Raw genomic sequence first — 21,267 nt, 5'->3', positions numbered from 1 at the left:
AAGGATACCATCAATGGGACAAAACAGCAATCTACAGAATGAGAAAAGATTTATTTATTTATTTTTTAGCAATTACGCATCTGATAGAGGACTAATATCCAAAATATATAAATAACTCAAAAAACTAGATGTAAAAAACCCAAATAATACAATTTAAGAATGAGGTACAGTTTTAAACAGAGAATTCTCAATAGAGGAATCTCAAGTGGCCAAGAAAGAAATGTTCAACATTCTTTTTTCTTTTTTGAACTCTTTAAAAAAATTTTTATTAGATATTTTCTTCATTTCAAATGCTATCCCAAAAGTGCCCTATACCCTCCCTCCCTACCCTGCTCCCCTACCCACTCACTCCCACTTCTTGGCCCTGGAGTTCCCCTATACACTAGGGCATATAAAGTTTGCAAGACCAAGGGGACTCTCTTCCCAATGATGGCCAAATAGGCCATCATCTGCTAAATATGCAGCTAAAGACACGAGCTCTGGGGGTTCTGATTAGTTCATATTGTTGTTCCACCTATAGGGAATGTTCAACATTCTTATCCATCAGAGAAATGCAAATGAAAATTGAGATTCCATCTTATACCTAACAGAATAGCTAAGCTCAAAATCAAAAGAAACAATTCATTCTGTTGAAGATATGGAGCAAGGGGAACATCCCTCCATTATCAGTGTGAGTGCAAACTTGTACAGACATTATAGAAATCAATATAGCAGTTCCTTAGATACCTGGGAATTGATCTACTTCCAGATCCAGCTATACCACTCTTGGGCATATACCCAAAGGACATACCATCTCTCTAGAAGGACACTTGCTCAGCCACATTCATCAGGTCTTTATTCATAATAGCCAGAAACTGGAAACAACCCATATGCCCCTCAATAGAACAATGTATAAAGAAAATGTACGAACTTGAGTCAGAAGATGATGTAAAATTGGCTCTGAAAAAAGACAGGGAAAGCATGGGACACCGGTATATTGAGGTGTTCAAGTCACACAGAACCGAGATGGATTGGGTGTTGAAGCACAGTGGTCCAAACAGCGCCGACAGTGCCAATGATGGCTTTGTGAGGCTTCGGGGACTCCCATTTGGATGCACAAAGGAAGAAATCGTTCAGTTCTTCTCAGGGTTGGAAATTGTGCCAAACGGGATCACACTACCTGTGGACCCGGAAGGCAAGATTACAGGGGAGGCCTTCGTTCAGTTTGCCTCACAAGAGTTAGCTGAGAAAGCTTTAGGGAAGCACAAGGAGAGAATAGGGCACAGGTATATTGAAGTGTTTAAGAGCAGTCAGGAGGAAGTTAGATCATACTCAGATCCACCTCTGAAGTTTATGTCTGTGCAAAGGCCTGGGCCTTATGACAGGCCTGGCACAGCCCGGAGGTACATTGGCATTGTGAAACAGGCAGGTCTGGATAGGATGAGGTCTGGTGCCTATAGTGCAGGCTATGGGGGCTATGAAGAATACAGTGGCCTCAGTGATGGCTATGGCTTCACCACTGACCTGTTTGGGAGAGACCTCAGCTATTGTCTCTCAGGAATGTATGACCACAGATATGGAGACAGCGAGTTCACAGTGCAGAGCACCACCGGCCACTGCGTCCACATGAGAGGGCTGTCCTACAAAGCAACGGAGAACGACATTTACAACTTCTTCTCTCCACTCAACCCTGTGAGAGTTCATATTGAGATTGGTCCTGATGGAAGGGTGACGGGAGAAGCTGATGTTGAGTTTGCTACTCATGAAGAAGCAGTGGCAGCTATGTCCAAGGACAGGGCCAACATGCAGCACAGATACATAGAACTCTTCCTGAATTCAACAACAGGGGCTAGCAATGGGGCTTATAGCAGCCAGGTGATGCAGGGCATAGGCGTGTCAGCTGCCCAGGCAACTTACAGTGGCCTGGAGAGCCAGTCAGTGAGTGGCTGTTACGGGGTGGCTACAGCGGTCAGAACAGCATGGGCGGATATGATTAGTATTGTAGGAACATTTGAGTTATTTCAATCAGAAAATTTCACAGGCAGCCAATAAGCAGTCAAGAGCAGTTTATAACTCTAGAGGAAGCTGGGGGACCCACTTTGCACCATGAGTTTGTGAAATCTGGATTAAAAAATTACCTCTTCAGTGTTTCTCATGCAAACTTTTCTTCTAGCATGTAATATTGAGTAAACTAAAACTATTTTCTTCCGCTTTTCTCAATTAACATTTTTGGTAGTATACTTAAGAGTGATGTTATCTGAGTTAAGTAGTTTAAGTATGTTGAGTGGATCTTTAAGCACACCACAGTGAACACACTGGGGATATGTACTTTTCTGGAGAACCCAAAGGTGCTAGATCCCTGATGCAAAAGAGAAGCATTTCTCATGTTCATTCTAGTTTATATTTTCATTTAAAATCTTTAGGTTAAGTTTAAGCTTTTTAAAAGTTAGTTTTGAGAATTGAGACACAATACTAATACTGTAGGAATTGGTGAGGCCTTGACTTAAAGCTTTCTTTGTACTGTGATTTCCTTTTGGGTGTATTTTGCTAAGTGAAACTTGTTAAATTTTTTGTTAACTAAATTTTTTTCTTAAAATAAAGACTTTTTCACAATGAAAAAAAAAAGAAAATGTACACTTACACAATTGAATATTACTCATCTGTTAAAAAATGACATTTGGATTTTTCAGGCAAATGGATGTAACATAAAAAAAAATCATCCTGAGTGAGATAACCCAGACCCAGAATGATAAATATGGTATGTATTCACTTTTAAGGGGATATCAGCCATCAAGTAAGTGATAACCAAGCTACAATCTGTTGAACCAGATAGGTTAGGTAAAGAGGAGGAATCTGGAGGGTCACATGGACTTCTCTGAAAGTGGGAGGTGTGGGGAATAGAATAAATTTTATGGGCTGCTTGGGGGCAGGTGGGGACAGGAGAAATGGGAGATAGGATAAGGTGGGGTAAGGGATCAGGTGTGAGGGAGATGGAGTGGAGGGAGAAACTGCAGGGAGAAACAGTTGGAATCAGGGGGTGTTTGGGGTAGGAAACCCAGTTCAGAGGTATCTTCCTGGAATGTATGAAGGTGGCCCTAATCATGACTCATAATAATGGAGTCTCAACTGTACATCTCTTGAAGCCAGGCGAGACTTCTAGCGGCAGAACTGGGTCACACTCAATTGAGCTGATGGACAAGGGGTCTCGTGGAAATTCCCAAACAAGCTAGGCTGCTGCTGAGATGAAGGATTGCTCTTCACAGACAGACATATGGGAGTATTGCTGAGGACAACACCCACACAGCCTGTTGAACGTGGAGAATTCCAGCTGGTGCCTTCATGGAGCCTTTTTCATGGAAACTCTCTAGGCTACCAAAAGAGAAACATAGATACCAAACCAGCCAAAAGTCCTTCAACCTAGAATCTATCCTGCCTACAAAATATGCAAGGGAAATGGCAGTGCATAACTTGTAGGAGTAGCTAATCAATATGTGATTTGACTTAGGACTCACTCCATAAGAAGGAACCCACACCTGACACGGCTTAGGTAACCATGAACCAGAGGCTAGCTAGCCCAGAGACCAGAGATTTAGCATACAATTAAGCTTTATGAGGTAGAAAGAAAGAAAGAGAGAGAGAGAGAGAGAGAGAGAGAGAGAAAGGAAGAAAGGAGAGAGAGAGAGAGAGAGAGAGAGAGAGAGAGAGAGAGAGAGAGAGAGAGAGAGGGAGGGAGGGAGAAAGGAAGGAAGGAAGGAGAGAAAAAGAAAACTCAATAGGTTCCTAATGATATTCTGCTGTAGTCATAGATCAGTGCCTTGTCCAGTCATCAGAGAGGCTTCCTCCAGCAGCAGATGGGAACAGACACAGAGACCCACAGCCAGACATTATGTGGAGAGACAGTCTAAATGGGAGGTCTCTGTAAATTCCTCCCTTGAGCTCATGGAATCCCGTCAAAGAGGAGGCATGGAGAGTGTAAGAGTCAGAGGAGATGGAGGACAGCAGGAGAACACAGAGACAGAAGCAGCAAACTACATGGGTCTATCAGGTGCTCTGCATATACAGTATAGCTATCAGCTTAGTATTTTTATGGAACTCCTGACTATGAGGATGGATGAGTGGGTCTCTGACTCTTGTGCCTCTTGGAACTCCTTTCCTCCTGTTGGGTTACCATGCTCATCTTCTATATAATAACATTTTCTTTTTCTTATTATATTTTATTTTGTCTTGTTTGGTTGTTATCTCTTAGAAGCCCATTCTTTTCAAATGGGACACAGAAAGGAAGTGGATCTGGAGGGGAGGGAACATGGGGAGGAACTGGGATTAGTTGAAGAACCTATAATCTGGATATATTATATGAGAAAAGAATCTGTCCTCAGTAAAAGGGGGCGGGGAATGAGGCTAGAATTCCTGAAGGCAAGATATAATGAGCAGCCATGACTATAGAAGATGAGGTTGATGAATAGCTGGGGAGAAAAACCCAGACTCTGACTTCTAGAAGGCTTCCAAAGTGCCACTGTGAACTAAATGCTGAGGGTCTCTGCATGGGGCGCTCAAAGCTGTAATGCTAGCTGCTCATTTCTGGGTTGATAATAAAAGGAATAACAGCCTTATAAATTTAGTACATAGTCATAAGCCTAGAGCTATAAGTCCTTAATTATTTTTTTTTAAGTCCTTAATTCTTAATACCCAGAGTTGTACAAATGGCACTAGCTTCCAAAGGCAGTGTCTTAGTCAGGGTTTCTATTTCTGCACAAACATCATGACAAAGAAGCAAGTTGGGGAGGAAAGGGTTTATTCAGCTTACAATTCAATACTGCTGTTTATCACCAAGGAAGTCAGGACTGGAACTCAAACAGGTCAGGAAGCAGGAGCTGATGCAGAGGCCATGGAGGGATGTTCTTTACTGGCTTGCTTCCCCTGGCTTGCTCAGCCTGCTCTTTTATAAAACCAAGACTACCAGCCCAGGGATGGTCCCACCCACAAGGGGCCTTTCCCCCTTGATCACTAATTGAGAAAATGCCTTACAGCTGGATCTCATGGAGGCATTTCCTCAACTGAAGCTCCTTTCTCTGTGATAACTCCAGCTGTGTCAAGTTGACACAAAACTAGCCAGTACAGGTAGTAAGCTATGATTATCATAGATTTGCTATCAGGGAAATAAGTCTATTATGTCAAGTATTTGGAGTCATAAGTCTGTAGCTTTGTGTGTCCAAATCTATGACTTTCTGATTCTCAGGGCTGAGAGCTCTAAGTATCTAGCCTGAAATCCAGGTGATAGACATAACATTTACCACTTCCAAGGGAGCCCCCTTTTTTAGGTTGATAATTTGCATCTAGATAGACTTGAAGGATCCTCACCATTTGTAACTGTTATTCTCCATTGTGTCTCTCTTAAATAGATACTTTCCAAAAGCTTTTCCTAACTTTTCACCTATCCCAGCAAGGTATGAAAGGGTCTATGTATGCTTGTTTTGTTTTCTAATATTTTAGCTCTGATATATGTTTCCTCTAGGAGGTTATTGTCTTATTTTATTTTCTATATTAAAGTGGTTGAAGAACATTATTAAAAATAATGCATTTTATTATAGCATATATATGACCTTCTATTATCTGTCCATTATCTATCTATCTATCCACCCACCCTTCCTTGTTCTTATCCACTGTTCCCTTACTGCCGTCCTTCCTTACTCTAAAGTGTTACCTTTCTGCTTTCATGTGGAATATATCCCGTTACCCTCTTGCTCCTCCCTCCTCCTCCCTCTCTACTGTTCTCTCTCATCAGTCTACTTTCTACCCTAGCCCCTTAGTCCTTGCATCTTCCAGGTCTACTTTTCTGTTTCTAGCTTGTGTTTCAAGATGTGAGCTCTCAGCTTTCTGTTCCTGCTGCCATGCCTGTTGCTTGCTGTCAGGCTTCCACACCACAAAGGGCTCTTATTCCTCTAGAATTGTACTTCCAAATAAATTCTTCTTTAAGTTGCCTTGGTCATGGGGTTTTATTACAGCAAAAAAATTTTTTTAAACAACTATGGCAGCAGTCTTTATATATTATACATATTAATCTCCTGGTGGATGTATGGCAATGATTTTACCCCTTTTCCAGTGTCTCGTCAATGTGTTTATTGATTCCTTAGACTTGAAGGGATCATTTTTTAAATTCATGCAGTATTTGTCAAGTTCTCCTATTTTCTATACTACTAGAGTCCTTTTCAGAAAATCCTTGCCTATGCTTCTTGTTAACACATTCCCCCAATGCTTTCCTTAACAGATTCAGAAATTTAGGTCTTGCATCAAGGGTTTCATTTAATTTGAGTTTATTTTTGCAGAGTGAGAAACACCAATCTACTTCCATTCTTTTACATTTGGTTATTCATTCTTCTGATTACTGTTTGTTGAAAAGGCTATCTTTTCTCCAATTATTTTTTTCTGCTTTGTCAAAAATAAGGTGTCTATAGTTACATGGATTTATATTTAATTTCTCTCTTCTACCCCACTGGTCTGTTTCTTATGTTTCTGTGCCAGCATTGTATTTTTGTTTCTGTTGATTCTGTAGTTTAACTTGAAATCAGCTACTGTAATATCTCCTGCATTGTTATTTGCTCAAGATTAACTTGGCCATTTGATACTTTTTATACTCTCATATGAAATTCAGATTTATTTTGTATTTCTATGGAAAAATTCCTTTGGCAACCAATGTGGATACACTGGATTTACAGACTGCTTCCAGTAGAAATACTGCTGAGAAGCAATATGCAGGCGTTTGCATTCGTGTTACTAGAGGGAGCATGCTTTTCCCTCTGCTCCTCATGGCTTGTTTCTTTAGTTCACATTTTCTGACATTAGAGTACAGAGCTTCTATTTGGGCTTTTTATTGTATTTGTCTTACTGGAGTTCACTGACCTTTCGTAACTTTAAGTTCATGTCTTTTGCTACATCTGGGCATTTTTTGGTTATAATTTTCTTATTCTTCTGTTTCAAAAATCTCCAGCCTAGGAATCCAGTTGTAGATAAAACAGGTCTTTCAATGTTGCCTCACAAACCGCAGACTCATTGCTTTTCCCTCACTTCATTCCTCATTTGCTTTCAGGTTGGATAATTTTCATGGATTTATGTTTTAAGTTCCCTTAAATTGGATATTTTCTATTGATAACTAATTCTATTGATAACTTATTTATATAAGGTAACTCTTGTTATCTCACATCTGCGTATAAACTAAGGAAACTAATTCAAATGTTGTATTTTTAGTTCTAGAATTTCCATTTACGTCATTCTTCTATGCTCCATGTTTCTGAAGACATCCTACTTGTTCAGTATGTGCACATTTTTCTTTGTATCCTTGAACAAATTCACTGATGCTTTTTCTCTATTGTGGCATTTTCTCTTGATTATGGACCACAGTTTCCTGTTTATCAAGATGTGTGAGTTTTAAAAATACTTTGAGCATTAAAATAATATTGCAGAGACACTAGATTCTGTTATGCTACATGGAAGAGTAGTAAGTTTTTGTTTTAACAGATAGCTAACTCCTTGCACCTAAACTCCAAGCTCCTGTTTTTCTTGCATAGGCAGGTAGAGCTAAAATCTCTGATGAGGGATGGAGGAATGGTTCGACAGCCAAGACTGTGCATACACCACTCCTGCAGTGGCCCTGAGTTAGGGAGAGAAATCAGAGAAACCAGGTTTTCATGTTTGCAAGGTAAGCACTTCATTAACCGAGAAACTCCCAGCTTAAATGAGTAATACTTAAAAATACATCCCCAAAACTGAAAATTAGGGAAGAAGATGAAAAGTATTAACTATGAAACTGGACGCAGAGCTAATTCTGATAGCTCTGACAAGATGCCACTGTTTCTCTCCTCACAGACATTCATTTAGTACTTGATTTGAGAAAGGTATTTTACAGGGATATACAGACAAATATGACGAGATTCTATATTTGAAAAGCTCATAGAGAAAGTACCCAAGGAGCTAAAGGGATCTGCAACCCTATAGGTAGAACAACATTATGAACTAACCAGTACCCCGGAGCTCTTGACTCTAGCTGCATATGTATCAAAAGATGGCCTAGTCGGCCATCACTGGAAAGAGGCCCATTGGACTTGCAAACTTTATATGCCCCAGTACAGGGGAACGCCAGGGCCAAAATGTGGGAGTGGGTGGGTAGGGGAGTGGGTGGGAGGGTATGGGGGACTTTTGGGATAGCATTGGAAATGTAAATGAGGAAAATACCTAATAAAAAGTGTGTATATATATATATATATATATATATATATATATATATAAAAGAAAAGCTCACAGAATAGGAGTAGATGAGTTTGTGAATAATAATACAGGATAATGGGTCAGATTATGAATACAAGTCCAATGGTATTCTTAGAACTGCTACTGAGTGTCGTGCTTAACACTTCCTAATTTTAACTTCAAAGTGGTGGGTTCAACCCTTTTAAATTCAGTTACATACTCTCAAAGATCATTCTATTTTGTGAATAAAGGTAGGCCTCTTTAGATGACATGTCCCTTAACAGAATCAAAGTTTATATAAAGTAATTTCAAATCCATTAAGTTTATTTTATCCCCCATAGGACTGAAGTATAATCATAAATTTGAAGAGTAAGAAATAGAAACATATAACTTTTAAGATTTAGAAACCTGCCTAAAAGTACAGATGGCTCCAGCTGTATACGTTGCAGAGGATGGCCTTGTCATGCATCAATGGGAGGAGAGGTCCTTGGTCCTATGAAGGCTCGATAGGTGCCCCAGTGTAGGGGAACTGAGGGCAGGGAGGTAGGAGTGGGTGGGTGGGTGTAGGAACACCCTCATAGAAGCAGGGGGAGGAGGATGGGACAGGAGGTTTCCAGGGAGGGAGACCGGGAAAGGGGATAACATTTGAAATGTAAATAAAGAAAATATCCAAAAAAAAAAAAAAAAAACCCAAAACAACCTGCCTAAAGCACTCAGAAAGAAGCAGAGCCTTAGCAGAGCCTTAGTATGCACCAGGTATCATACATGTTTTTAACTATATAAATATAGAGATTTTTGTTAGGACACTTCCATATATGTAAATATAATGTCCTCTGATCACAATGATGACCTGTAATCCTTTCCTATTGCCCTCATCCTCCACTTTCCCCATCCATATCCCTGCTACTCCATTTACTTTGATTTTTTTTTTTTTTTTTTTTTTTTTTTTTTTTTTTTTTTTGGTTTTTCGAGACAGAGTTTCTCTGTGTAGCCCTGGCTATCCTGGAACTCACTTTGTAGACCAGGCTGGCCTTGAACTCAGAAATCCTCCTGCCTTTGCCTCCCAAGTGCTGGGATTAAAGGCGTCCACCACCACTGCCCGGCTTTACTTTCATTCTCTATCACCCACATTTCACATGAGAGAAAACATCCAATTCTTCATGCCTGAATAATGTGTGTGTGTCTGTGTGTGTCTGTGTCTGTGTTTATATCGCAGTTTGTTCAGCCATCATCCAGTGATGGGCACATATGTTGAAGTCTATGACCTGGCTATTGTAAGCAGTGCAGAAATAAATGTGTTGTAGTGTGCAGGTTACTGCTATAGGTAAATGACACTGTACATATAAGTTTCTGACTTCCAGTGGTTCAAACTTTTTGCCATTGTTCTAGATGATAAACATTAGGGAAAGAAGATTCATGAGATGGTTATATATGTATATATGGTAGGTATTTGAATTGGGTGATCAGAAGGGTAGTGGTCAGTTAGCAGTAAATATTCTCCCTTTAGATCTTTAAGTTTTAAATCTAACCCTTCAATAAATTTTTCAGTCCACTCATTGCTCTCTATTATTGTCTATTATTGTCTGTTGCTTGTCCAACATCTCCATGCTTTCTGCTTATTATTCAACAATCTGTAGATATTAAACTATTCATTCTTTCTCCTTGAGAGTATCTTGAAGACACATTAAGATATATGTGTATAAAAGAAGACCTTGAATTACATATGATATCACTGGTATGTCAAATCCAGTACTGTTGGTGTGTTCTACTTTTCTAAGGAAAGAAAAAAAATCTGGCATTCCTTTGAAGAAGCAATTTAGCCCATTCCTGAGTCCCAATTCTTTAGGGTGTCTCATGTAGGAATAAATGAAAGTCCTTGCTTCATGAAGTTTCACATTTCTAAATGACTATAGATAAAAATAACTTGTTTTATTATTAACTCATCTATCCTTTTAATGTCTCATTGTCCTAATATTAATGTAAAAATGCCCATCATTTGTTAATACTGGCCATGAGATGACAATTTATAAAGTCCCATTTTAAATGGTTTACAGTCTAACACTGTCCAAAACAAAAAGATCCAACCTAGATTTATTTAGTGATGTGCATGCATTGTTATGCATCCAGGTTTAAAATATCATCTGGGTTATTCAGATTTATTATCCAAAGAGATCCCTAATTAAATAAAAAGAGAGGACAAGCTAGCGAAGTCAACTTCAGTATCTATTCCTTTGTATAAAGGGCTTTTACATGCCTTCCTCCTCAATTCTGAGAGCACATGGTTCCTTATTCCCTTCACCGTGAATAGGGCTGACATTTGACAGCTTCACAAGGCTGACAGGGTTACCCAACAGCCCACCCTCCCTATTCTCAATCCAATTAGACCTCTAATCCTCTAGATGAAAGGCCCGACTGCTCCCGTTCCTCATGACAAGGACGGCTATTGATTATTTGTCACTGCGGCTAACACCTTCCCTGTCGAGGCTGCTCTGACAGAAGCAAACCTACCAAATTAGACAGCACTTTATCTGCCCTGGAGGCCAAATGGCACAACAAGTAAAGGCTAATAAATGGTATAAAAATGAACAAATCATAACATTATGACAGGCTGATCGTTGCCAGCAGCCTCCCTGCTCAAGCTTGATGCCCTGTTAGACTGGCTCCTTCCCCTTCCCCTCTGCTCTAGCTCTGACTTTGACTGAATTAAAGGCCAGAACAATTAAGGCATTTGACCAGCAAAGATAAGCCAATTGAAGTATCACCAAGGGACATAAATGTCAATAACTGACTGCCATTTGTCAATACAAACATTCTGAAGATGCAAATGTTCAGTCCTCTGCTTGCCACTAGGCTGCACTGATTCACTTCCCAGGGAAAGGCAGCACAAAGGGACAGTCTGTGGCTATCTAACCAGGAAAGCATAGGGTGGCAGAGAGCAAAGAAAAAGAAATTTGTGGTCTCAAGAGAGGAAGTATTCTATGAAGAACAATCAGGAGTCACTGGGGTGGGGATGGAGGTTTGTATGAGAAAATCCAGCTAGCAAAGCAGAGACCTCACTTCGTTAGGAAATGTTGTGTTATTAGACAACTAGAATGCCATTATATATTTTATGGAAAATATGTGTATAATGTAAAGATGCTAAACTACTGGGGAAAATAATAAAGCTGCAACTGTGGAAGTATTATTTATTCATTCAACAAATATGTTTCAGTATCAACTGTATACTTGTTCTAGTCAACAAGATGAAGTAGTGAGTACAACGTACTCCATAAGTTCACGGGCACTTGCTACAATCCAATGGAAGGAGAAGAGCATACACACGGGAAGTAAACAGACCAAATTTTAGTTTAGGTAGTGTTCAGTGCCGAGGTAAACCTAAGGTGGGAGAATAACAAGAACAATTGAGGTGAAGAGGGCTATTAGATAGGATATGGCAGGTTTATTGGCAAAGAGACCTCTGTAAAAAAAAAACTAACGAGAATGACTGAGTTTAGCACGAAGATCCCTATAGGACCAGCGTAGCTGCTAGACAGACAGCAAATGCTAGAATTGTCCTTGACCGTTAGAGGAAACACCAAAGTCATACTGGCTTAAGGAGAGAACAAGGTCATGGAAACAACAGAATTCCTAACATGTTAGGATTTACGGGCAATAGAAATAACAGTGGTTTCCATGGGATTGGCTCCAGGACACCAGCAGACACTGAGATCCACAGATACTCAAGTCTGTTATGCTAAATTCTATAATATTAGTAGATAGCCTACATATACTTGAAATCATCTCTAGATTATTTACAACAGCTATTACACTTTAAATTTTAAAGTTGTTTTACTTATTTATGGAGAATTGGGATAAGAAAAAATCTTTACATTTTCATGCAATTTCTCTCCTCACGTTTGAGAGCATCTAAAGATTCACAACCCACAGATATGGAGGAACAGTTGTACCTGGACTTTTGCTCCAAGATGGGTGTCTCTCATAGGGCAAGACACAGAGGAATGACTTGACTTAGCTTATAAAGGATTGCTCTGGGTGATTTACTGGCCACAGTTTGAAGGAGCTAGAGCAGAAACCAAGAGACCAGTTAAGAGTTTATCATAATCAACGTAAAGAGAAAGCTGTAACACTGCAGCACAGCATAATAGCTAGAATGAAAAGTGGTAGAAATGCTATGCTGAAAAATGTGCTGGGTTGGAGAGATGGCTCAGTGGTTAAGAGCACTGGCTGCTTTTCCAGAGCTTCTGGGTTCAATTCCCAACACTCATATCTCAGTTGACAACTGTCTGTAACTCCAGTTCCAGAGGCTTCAACACCCCCACAAATACATACCTGCAGGCAAAACACCAATGCACATGAAATAAAAATCAAGAAATTTAAAATATTAGAAAAGGTGGCTGAATTCTATATAAAACTAGAATGTAGTGCTAATGAGATTTATTGGTAGATTTCTGTCTTATACAGGCAAGCAGGAAATGGGAACTCAATATACGTTAACTAAGCTGAATTCCTGGTAGTAGTTCTTTTAAAAATGCTTAAACCTCCCATCCCATTGCTCCTCTTTTTGCTCTTGGTTGGAATTTTGTGGTAAGAACTTACTGGTGAAGATACCCCATATTTGGTCCAGGACATGAAATCAAGTTGGTACTGACCAGGAAACATCCTTCCTGCTGGCTAGCTTTCATAGTACTAAGGTGTTATGTAGGCTGTCAGAGGAGAAAAGTCATCAACAGACTTACCAAGCTGTGACCCTATGAACTAGAAGAATAACCAGTGTGGCAAGATATGCCAATGGATGCAAAAGTGACATGCATGCAATAAGGTTGGAGCTAACCAACTGTTTTCTGATTGGATTTAAAACACATGACAAAGGAAGGAATATTTCCTAGCATTGTGAATCAGGCTAAGAATTCATGGTTGGAGAGCTCATAGGCCCAAGGGCTGCGCCTACTTTTAGTATTTTGGCAAATGGATATATCAAACTTTTCTCTAGATTCTTATTCTCTAAGTTCATATCTTTATACTCATTAATTGGTGCAATTCTCAGGCCTTATCAGAGGCGTTTCTTTGTGCAGTGGATGGCTGTTAGTGTGGAAATTCACATGTGGCCAAAGTACAAAGACCTAACTGTCTGTGGAGGGGTCAGCTGTAAATGGGACATCCATACCTCACCCCTTACCCTGCAAGGCCCGGGAAGGGAAGAAGAGAGGGCTGAAAGGCTGGAAAAACCAGAGTGGGAGAAGGGAGCAAAACAGTGTCTTTGAACATGACGGGATTGCTGCACTCATGACTCACAGCAGCTGTGGCTGCCTGCACAAGACTTGCACAATCAAGCCACTCTACATGTTGGAATGTACACCAGAGTAGCCAAGGTTCTATTGATCAACAGATCTATTGATGACTTCTGGGGGAGGGAGAGCCAGTTTCCTTTAAGAGTATGACCTGGCAAACGTCACTATACTCCAGTAGATGGCCTTATCCCGTAAGTACATAAGCAGTACAAAATGGACTTGGGGGTTATTTAAAAACAAAAAGAGGTCATAAAGTTGGGAGGGAAACAGAGTTGTGGTAGATCTTCGAGGAGTTAAGGGGAGGGTGGGAGTGAATATGATCAAACCCATTGTATGCACATGAAACTCTCAAAGATTAAAAAATATTATACTAAGATGCTATGATCTGTCTCAAAGGCAGTATGCCAAGCCAAACTTTCTAAAAATGACTTGAAGGCAAGATTTCCTACACAATGTAATATTCTCTATCTTCTATGGGAGGATGAGAAAGATGAAGTACAGATATAAGATAGAAGCGGTGACCTTAAACTCCTTTGGGTCCAGATTAGAAAAGAACGTGATAAATCATGCTTTCATTTCTTAAAACTGCTCAGTGTCTGTCCATTGTAAAGGCTTAAGAATAATTTTCAGTCCAGTAATAATGAACACCTAGACTGTAGCCTGTGGTCTCCATCGACTTTTTTCTATTGAAAAAAAAAGCCCTTGGAGAAATGGCTAATTCTAGTCTAGAACCAAAATAAGTAAATAAATAAATCTTGACCATTAAGTTATAGTAGATAACAAAAGTAAGTTGTCAAATACTGGATTCATATGGAGCACACTATTGGTTAAGAATAACACCGTGTTAAACTGATACTGAAAATTCTAGGTCTAATTCAGAATGACATTAAAAAAAACAAAACAAAACAAAACAAAAATAGGTCATCAAGTTAGGATGCCAAGAAAACACTCCTTATTTTAAAAACTGGTAAACAAAATAAAAAGAAGCACTTATTTTTCTCCTGCACCTCTGAAGCATCTAATAGTAAGTACTAAGGTAAAGTTTATCTTGAACAAGTTATTTTAGCTAATAGTTGTAGAAGGGCTAACAGAATTTATAACATCACCTTTTGCAATTCCCAGTGAGCTAAAGGGCTCTAGTCACTGAGTTTCAGTAACTGCTGACATTAGAAGACAGAGGCAATGAGATCTCACCTCCCTCCGGATGACAAATACACCATAATAATGAAATAGTTCCCCTGTATCCCTGAATAAAGATTAAGCCTGAATGAAATCAAGCCTCTAGAGCCAATAACTAATTGACAGAGAATGAAGAGGTCTGAGGAATGGGTTAATTACACCTGGGAAGAGAAGCAACATCCTACTGAGACAAGCCATTTAAACTAAGACAGCAGGTTAGGCTAGAGTAAGGGATAAGACAGATAGACACCCCCCCACACACAAACCAAACCCCAAAAAAACTTGTACAAGTTGTACAAAGCGGTGAGAGGTATGCAGAAAAAAGGAAAGAAAAAAAAGAGATACAGGGTGAATCTATAGATTAAAAAGACTTTAAAAACATACAACCTGTCACTAAATAAGATGTTCAAACGAAAATACGTTTATCAGACAGCAGGTAACTTGGACATCGGTGGTACTGATTCTTTGGTTTTATTTCTTTGCTGTGCTGAACTCAGGGCCTTCAGCGTGCTAGGCAAGTGATCTACCACTGAATTACATTTTCAGCTCTGGGTTTTTAAGATAATCTTTCCTATGTTGTGATGTCAGGTGTGCTGGCTAATTTTATGACAACTTGATACAAGCTACAGTCATTGGAAAGAAGGGAGCACCAATTAAGAAAATGCCTCTGAAAGATCAGGCTGTAGGTAAGACTGTATGGCATTTTCTTAATTAGTGATTGATGCTGGAGGGTCCTGCCCCATTAAGGTTAGTGCTACCCTTGGACTGGCCGTTCTAAGTTCTATAATAAAGCGGGATGAGCAAGCCAGTAATCAGCACCCCTCCATGGCTTCTATGGATGTAGAAGCAAAAGACTACAAAGTGTATACCACCACACCCACCTTCTTATTAATTAAAAACATCATAATGATTATATCTGTAGGAGGACCAGCAGTCTTTATTAATCTGGATCCCCGAGACCTTTCAAACACTGGACCACCAAACTGACAGCATACACCAGCTGATATGAGGCCCCTAACACACATACAGTAGAAGACTTCCAGGTCCGTGTTCATTCAGAGATGAAGCTCCTAACCCTCAAGAGACTGGAGGCCCCAGGGAGTTTAGAGGTCAGGTGGGGTGGGGGCTGGGGGCATCCACGTGGAGAAGGGTCGGGTGGGGAGGAGGTGTGGGATGTGGAACAGTCGGAGGGTGGATGGAGAGGGGTGGGGAATGGAATATAGAGTGTAAAAAAAGAATTACAAATAAAATTAAATTTAAAAATGAAATAAGTATTTTAAAAAGACAAAAAGAAATTGATTAAGGTGCGTAGGTACTTTGCGGGAATGCACATCTGTGTGCCTCGTGAGTGCCTGGCTCTTGAGTAGGTCAGAAGAGGGGAACAGACCCCTTAGGACTAGAATTAATGCGCTGTGAGCTGCCATGTGGGTGCTGTGAACTGAATCCAGAGCTTCTCCAAGAGGAGCCCTAGATTTTTTTAGGACTGGAACGATTTCTCCAACCCACAACTATGTTTAAAAATCATGTTCTTATAGGAAAAGCACATAAGCTAGTGCATATTTTCTGTAATTACCCTTCAGTCACCTGACCCTAGTGTAAAGAGTAAAACCAAGTTCTTTAAATAGCATACGGGCCTTACATGTGACTCTGGTACACATCTTTACGATGCAGGAGCCAGTGGCCGCTTGTGGACTACTCTTGGTAAATACCAGCCATGCTTTCATCTCAGGGCTCATGCCTGGCATTCTCCTTCCCAGCAGGACTTATCCTCTCATCATCTTTAAGCCTTTGCCTATTACTTTCTTAAGTAGAACTTATCTTGAGCACTATATTTATGTTTGTAAACTTCAAGGTTCCCTGGCTTTCCCAGGGGCCCTCCTTTTCCTATATTATGTTTCCTCATCTGACATGGCATGATACTCTATTATTTTATAATACTTGCTGGTTCATTGCTTGCTCTTCAACAACAAAATAAACACTGCTTTACACCAGGGATTTCTTTTTTTTGAATTCTTGTATTTATTGTTATAGCCCAATGATACAGAATAGTACTTAATGATTAGTCAGTATCTATTGGCTAAGTGAATATGAAAGGACACACTAGAACGTAAGAACCCAGGGTCGTCACATATATATGATATTCCTTATCATCTTATTTAATCTCTTTGAATAGATTTAGTTTGTTTAATAAACATAAGCTCAATATTACACTAACAATGAAAGGTATTGACCAAAACTTGCAGTCCAGTTGAAGCTAGAACTAAAAAGTCCTGAATAAATGGAAGGAGAGGTCCTTGGTCCTATGAAGGCTCAACAGATGCCCCAGAGTAGGGGAATTCAGGGCAGGTAAGTGGGAGTGGGTGGGTGGGTAGAGGAACACCCTCATAGAAGCAGGGGGAAGGAGGATGGGATAGAGTGTTTTTGGGAGGGAGGGAAATTGGGAAAGGGGATAACATTTGAAATGTAAATAAAGAAAATATCCAATAATAAAAAAAAGGTAAAAAAAAAGTCCTGAATATAGCCCATAGAAACATTCTTTCCTAACAAGATATCACAGGGCAGGCTGCTCTGATTATAATGCTAAAACCTGAGAATGACCACCCCTGAGAAGAACACAGGGCACAGGGTTCTGAGTTTTGTAACTCAATAAAATTAACTTGCTTTCCATTTGGATTCCCATGACGGAGATTTCCATTGGTACATGGTCAAGACATGGCTCCAAAAGGGGAACAAATCTTCCGATTTTCAGGCCAGTGCTTGTCATCACTGTGCTTCTCGTGAGCATACTGAGTGAAGAACTCAGTAACACGCCAGGAGGTGTGCATATCTGTTACTGGGAAAGCCGAGGAATTTGAGTGATTAAGTCACCTTAATTGTAAGAAAGTTTATTTAGTTGGCTTTCTTATAGTTTAGAGCTGAAGAGCCAGCCACACTGGAGGAGGGAATGCTAACGGTGCATATGGTAGCTAAAGCCATTACTTCTCTAAGTGGCCTGGTTTACAAAGCTCTGTAATCAAACACACACTGCCAGCATCGTGGAATGTCTTCCTGACTGCATCATCTCCATCCTCATATAGGCTAGCAGAACCCTCAGGTTTGTGGATCATATCCTTTAGAGGAGGCTGAGTACTTCCCAACCCAGAATGATTCTGGTTGATATGATTCTGGTTGATGTAAGCAATCATGGAGAGATAATTTTACCTTTTATTTTTTATTTTATTTATTTATTTTTTTTAAGTATACTGTAGCTGTCTTCAGACTCGCCAGAAGAGGGAGTCAGATCTCATTATGGATGGCTGTGAGCCACCATGTGGTTGCTGGGGTTTGAACTTAGGACCTTCAGAAGAGCAGTCAGTGCTCTTAACCATTGAGCCATCTCTCCAGCCCGATAATTTTACTTTAATGGCACTGAATTTGAACTGGGAATAAAAGGGACAGACAAGCATCTGTCACAGGTTTTCCTTGTTGTTCAGAAGTGAGCAAGATAAGGATATTTAGATGTTTTGTTTATAATATTTTGTTTTGTATGTAATTCATAGAACATAGATCGTTGCTGATGTCACTGAGCTGAAAAACTCTGGCTATTACTTCTTTTATCAAACCATTCCATGTCCAAAAATAACTGATGCCTTATCTCTACCATTTTTACATCAATTGTTAAAAATTCCTTATGATATTGCAGTCAAAATGGACCCAAATGGCTCTAAATCCTCCAAAGCACATATGAAATATTCTAAAAAAGGAAATCAGGAAGAGGAAACAAGAAAATATACATTATGAAACACAGGAAAAATAAACCAGAAAACAACAAGCCAGGTTGTCTACATGGACTAAGGAAACGGAGACACAATGAGGATGGAAGTAAGACTGTCTGAAGTTACCTTTCACTAAACTCTGAACTTCTGACAAAATTAAATTAGCAAGGATGGAGGAAAGGGAACATAAAAACAAAACCAAATTAAAACAAACAACATTACATTTACAGGGAGTACCACAACTAGCAAAGGAGGAAAAGTCTTAAATAACTTGTGAACACAAAATTTGACTACCTGCTATAAATGTCCTTTCAGTCACAGTGGAAGAACTATAACTAAAGTTAGTAGTATTTTTACTCTGCTGGTATTTTTGTAATGTGATGCATGAAGCAATTCTGAGACTGTTCTGAAACTATTTCAGAAGTGAATAAATGTGTTGATGATGTTGGGAGACATCTCACTATGGGGAGGAAAAGGATGTGCAAATGTGGATGGAGGAAGGAAAGAAAGGAAACTGTGGCATGAACTCAAGTTGAGAAATCTGGTGTAAACTCTCAACTTCGAAATGTGTGCACCTATACAGAAAAGCAGGGCTCAGGGCACCCCATGCTATAATTTAACACATTCCAACATTCCAAGTGTTTCCTGAAGATGGATAGTTAGAGTTGGAAGCTTAACAGAGTGTATTCATCTTGTTTGGAGAAGAAGACATATAAGTAGTTCAGTATAGTTCACCCCATCCATGGGGGACATATGATGTCTACTTCCTTTGTTTTTGTGATGTTAAGAATGTCCAGTAAAGCCAAGGTTATCCCAAAGGCTACAGCCTGTATGTGGAATATGTTCTTCTAGCTAGGCTGCCTTGTCTGGTCTTAGTGGGAGAAGAAGTGCCTAGCCTTAGAGACTTAAAAGTGCCAGGGTCAGGGGATACCCAGAGGGACCTACCCACTCAGAGGAGAAGGTTAGGGGTGAGGGGGGAAGCATTGTGGGAGAAGGTGACTGGGAGGGGGCAGTGAGCAGGATGTGAAGTGAATATGTAAAAAAGAAATTAAATTGAAAATAAGAATCTCTAGTAAGTTCAAATGTTGTCCTCTTAGTGTGTCATAACATTCTCCATCCGTCTTTCTTCCCAATGATTTCAGCCTTCATTGATGGCCACTGTCCACATTTGTTATTCCATTGGTGGTTCCAGGAAGTGAAACTGTATATCCATCCATTCTCTATGGAAATCTTTTTTTGTTTTTTGTTTTTTTTTTTTTTTTTGTTCTTTCGAGACAGGGTTTCTCTGTGTAGCCCTGGCTGTCCTGGAACTCACTCTGTAGACCAGGCTGGCCTCGAACTCAGAAATCCACCCGCCTCTGCCTCCCAAGTGCTGGGATTAAAGGCATGCACTACCACTGCCCAGCGGAAATCACTTTAAAACTTTAACTTATTAATTATTTGTTACTAGGAAATACAGCTGTGCAGAGAGTTTGTACAAAAACGCCTTAGCAATGCTTCCTCTTCAACCCTGAGTTAGCAGGAACCCTTAAAATGACTTTTCTTTCATATTTTGAGCACATGGATCTTAACAAGCTGCATGCATTTCTTCTGTCCACTGCAATTGTCATATTTTTGCTGACCAGGTTTTCCAACTTTGGAAATTCATTTTTGTTGGCTTCTATCCCCCTCTGGTATGATCCCAGTAGACAATGCTGTATTCTTGCCATTCACTTTGACAAGAAATCCATACGTTACCTGTCTGTAAGCATATCTCCATGTCTCTATGGAGTTCCAGCTCCTCTTAGTAGTACTAAAAGACCACAAATTGTGTGATCATCAATACTGTGTTAGTCATTACTTCAAGGCTCTTAGTGTGCAGAGCTGTGAAATTCAAACATGAATCTTAAGTAGAAAAAAATATCATCACTTTTAATTTCTATGTGTTTGTATATCTCACACAGAAAATTTTTCTAATGAAATTAATATGAATAACTACTTGTTTCATCCTACACTAAAATTTTGGTCCATTTATTTTTGTTGGTGTCTCCAAATAATAAAAAGATTATTTCAAGCACATTTACTGAATATGGGTTGCAATTTTTCATAGTCCTCTTTTTGGTCTTTAGTGTTTATCTTTCCAGGACTGAAGAATCTAACGTTACCTAAATAACTACTAGGTGTAAACAATACAACTTAATACATGCTTAGATTTCTTTGTTTTATTTTTATCCACTTTAAGGATTTTCCTTAGAAAATCGTAGTTTTTAAATAATTACATAAATCTAAACTAATCCCACAAGACAAGATGTACTGGGAGAAGTCGACTGTCTATACTGCCCCATATGCTATCTTCTTTCCCATTAGGGAGGACTGTCTATTCACGCCTCATTTATTCTTCTATATTTGGGAAATATTCTCTTTCCTGAAAAACAAGTTTATGTATATTCTTTAGAAATTTGTTTTACTCTTCTAACATTAATCCTTGAGTTCATTTCTATGCTGCATATTAAATATGGAACTACCGTACACAATAATTTACACGTATTTCTTTAATGCCAGATCATTTTATAATTTACACAACAACTTTGATCCTTTTGAATAGGTCTAAGGTACTATGTTATATGGCTTATTCAACCCTCAGAAAATGCCTTTGCTCACAGGCTCTCACTATTAGCAAGCTGCACCAAAGATGGCTCAGTGGTTAAGAGTATGCATTGTTCTTGCTGAGAACCTGAGTTCAGGTTCTGAGTACCCACCTTAGTCGGCTCACAAGTGCTTGTAGCTCTTCTTTCAGGGTTTCTGACAGCTTGGCACCCACATTTCAATGTGCATACCCACACTCATCT

General features: G+C 39.5%; 1 protein-coding gene and 1 pseudogene across 12 annotated transcripts in view; one reads left to right on the top strand and one right to left on the bottom strand.

The window, feature by feature from the left end:
• Invs (inversin) overlaps positions 1–21,267 on the bottom strand; it is a 152,250-nt gene that overhangs the window by 85,766 nt on the left and 45,217 nt on the right. For 2 of the 12 annotated variants that reach the window (NM_001281978.1, NM_001281977.1), the window contains exon 4: positions 1,504–1,619. The exons of the other annotated variants lie outside the window; for them this stretch is intronic. The gene's annotated coding sequence lies outside the window, so the exon portion shown is untranslated. The remainder of the gene's footprint in view (positions 1–1,503; positions 1,620–21,267) is intronic. 12 annotated transcript variants of the gene reach the window in all.
• Positions 907–2,173, top strand: Gm12435 (predicted gene 12435; annotated as a pseudogene).

Source organism: Mus musculus, chromosome 4, assembly GCF_000001635.26.
Source record: "Mus musculus strain C57BL/6J chromosome 4, GRCm38.p6 C57BL/6J".
NCBI classification, from domain to species: Eukaryota; Metazoa; Chordata; class Mammalia; order Rodentia; family Muridae; genus Mus; species Mus musculus.
Note: the sequence above shows the minus strand (reverse complement) of the source record. Positions and strands in the feature narration are given on the sequence as shown.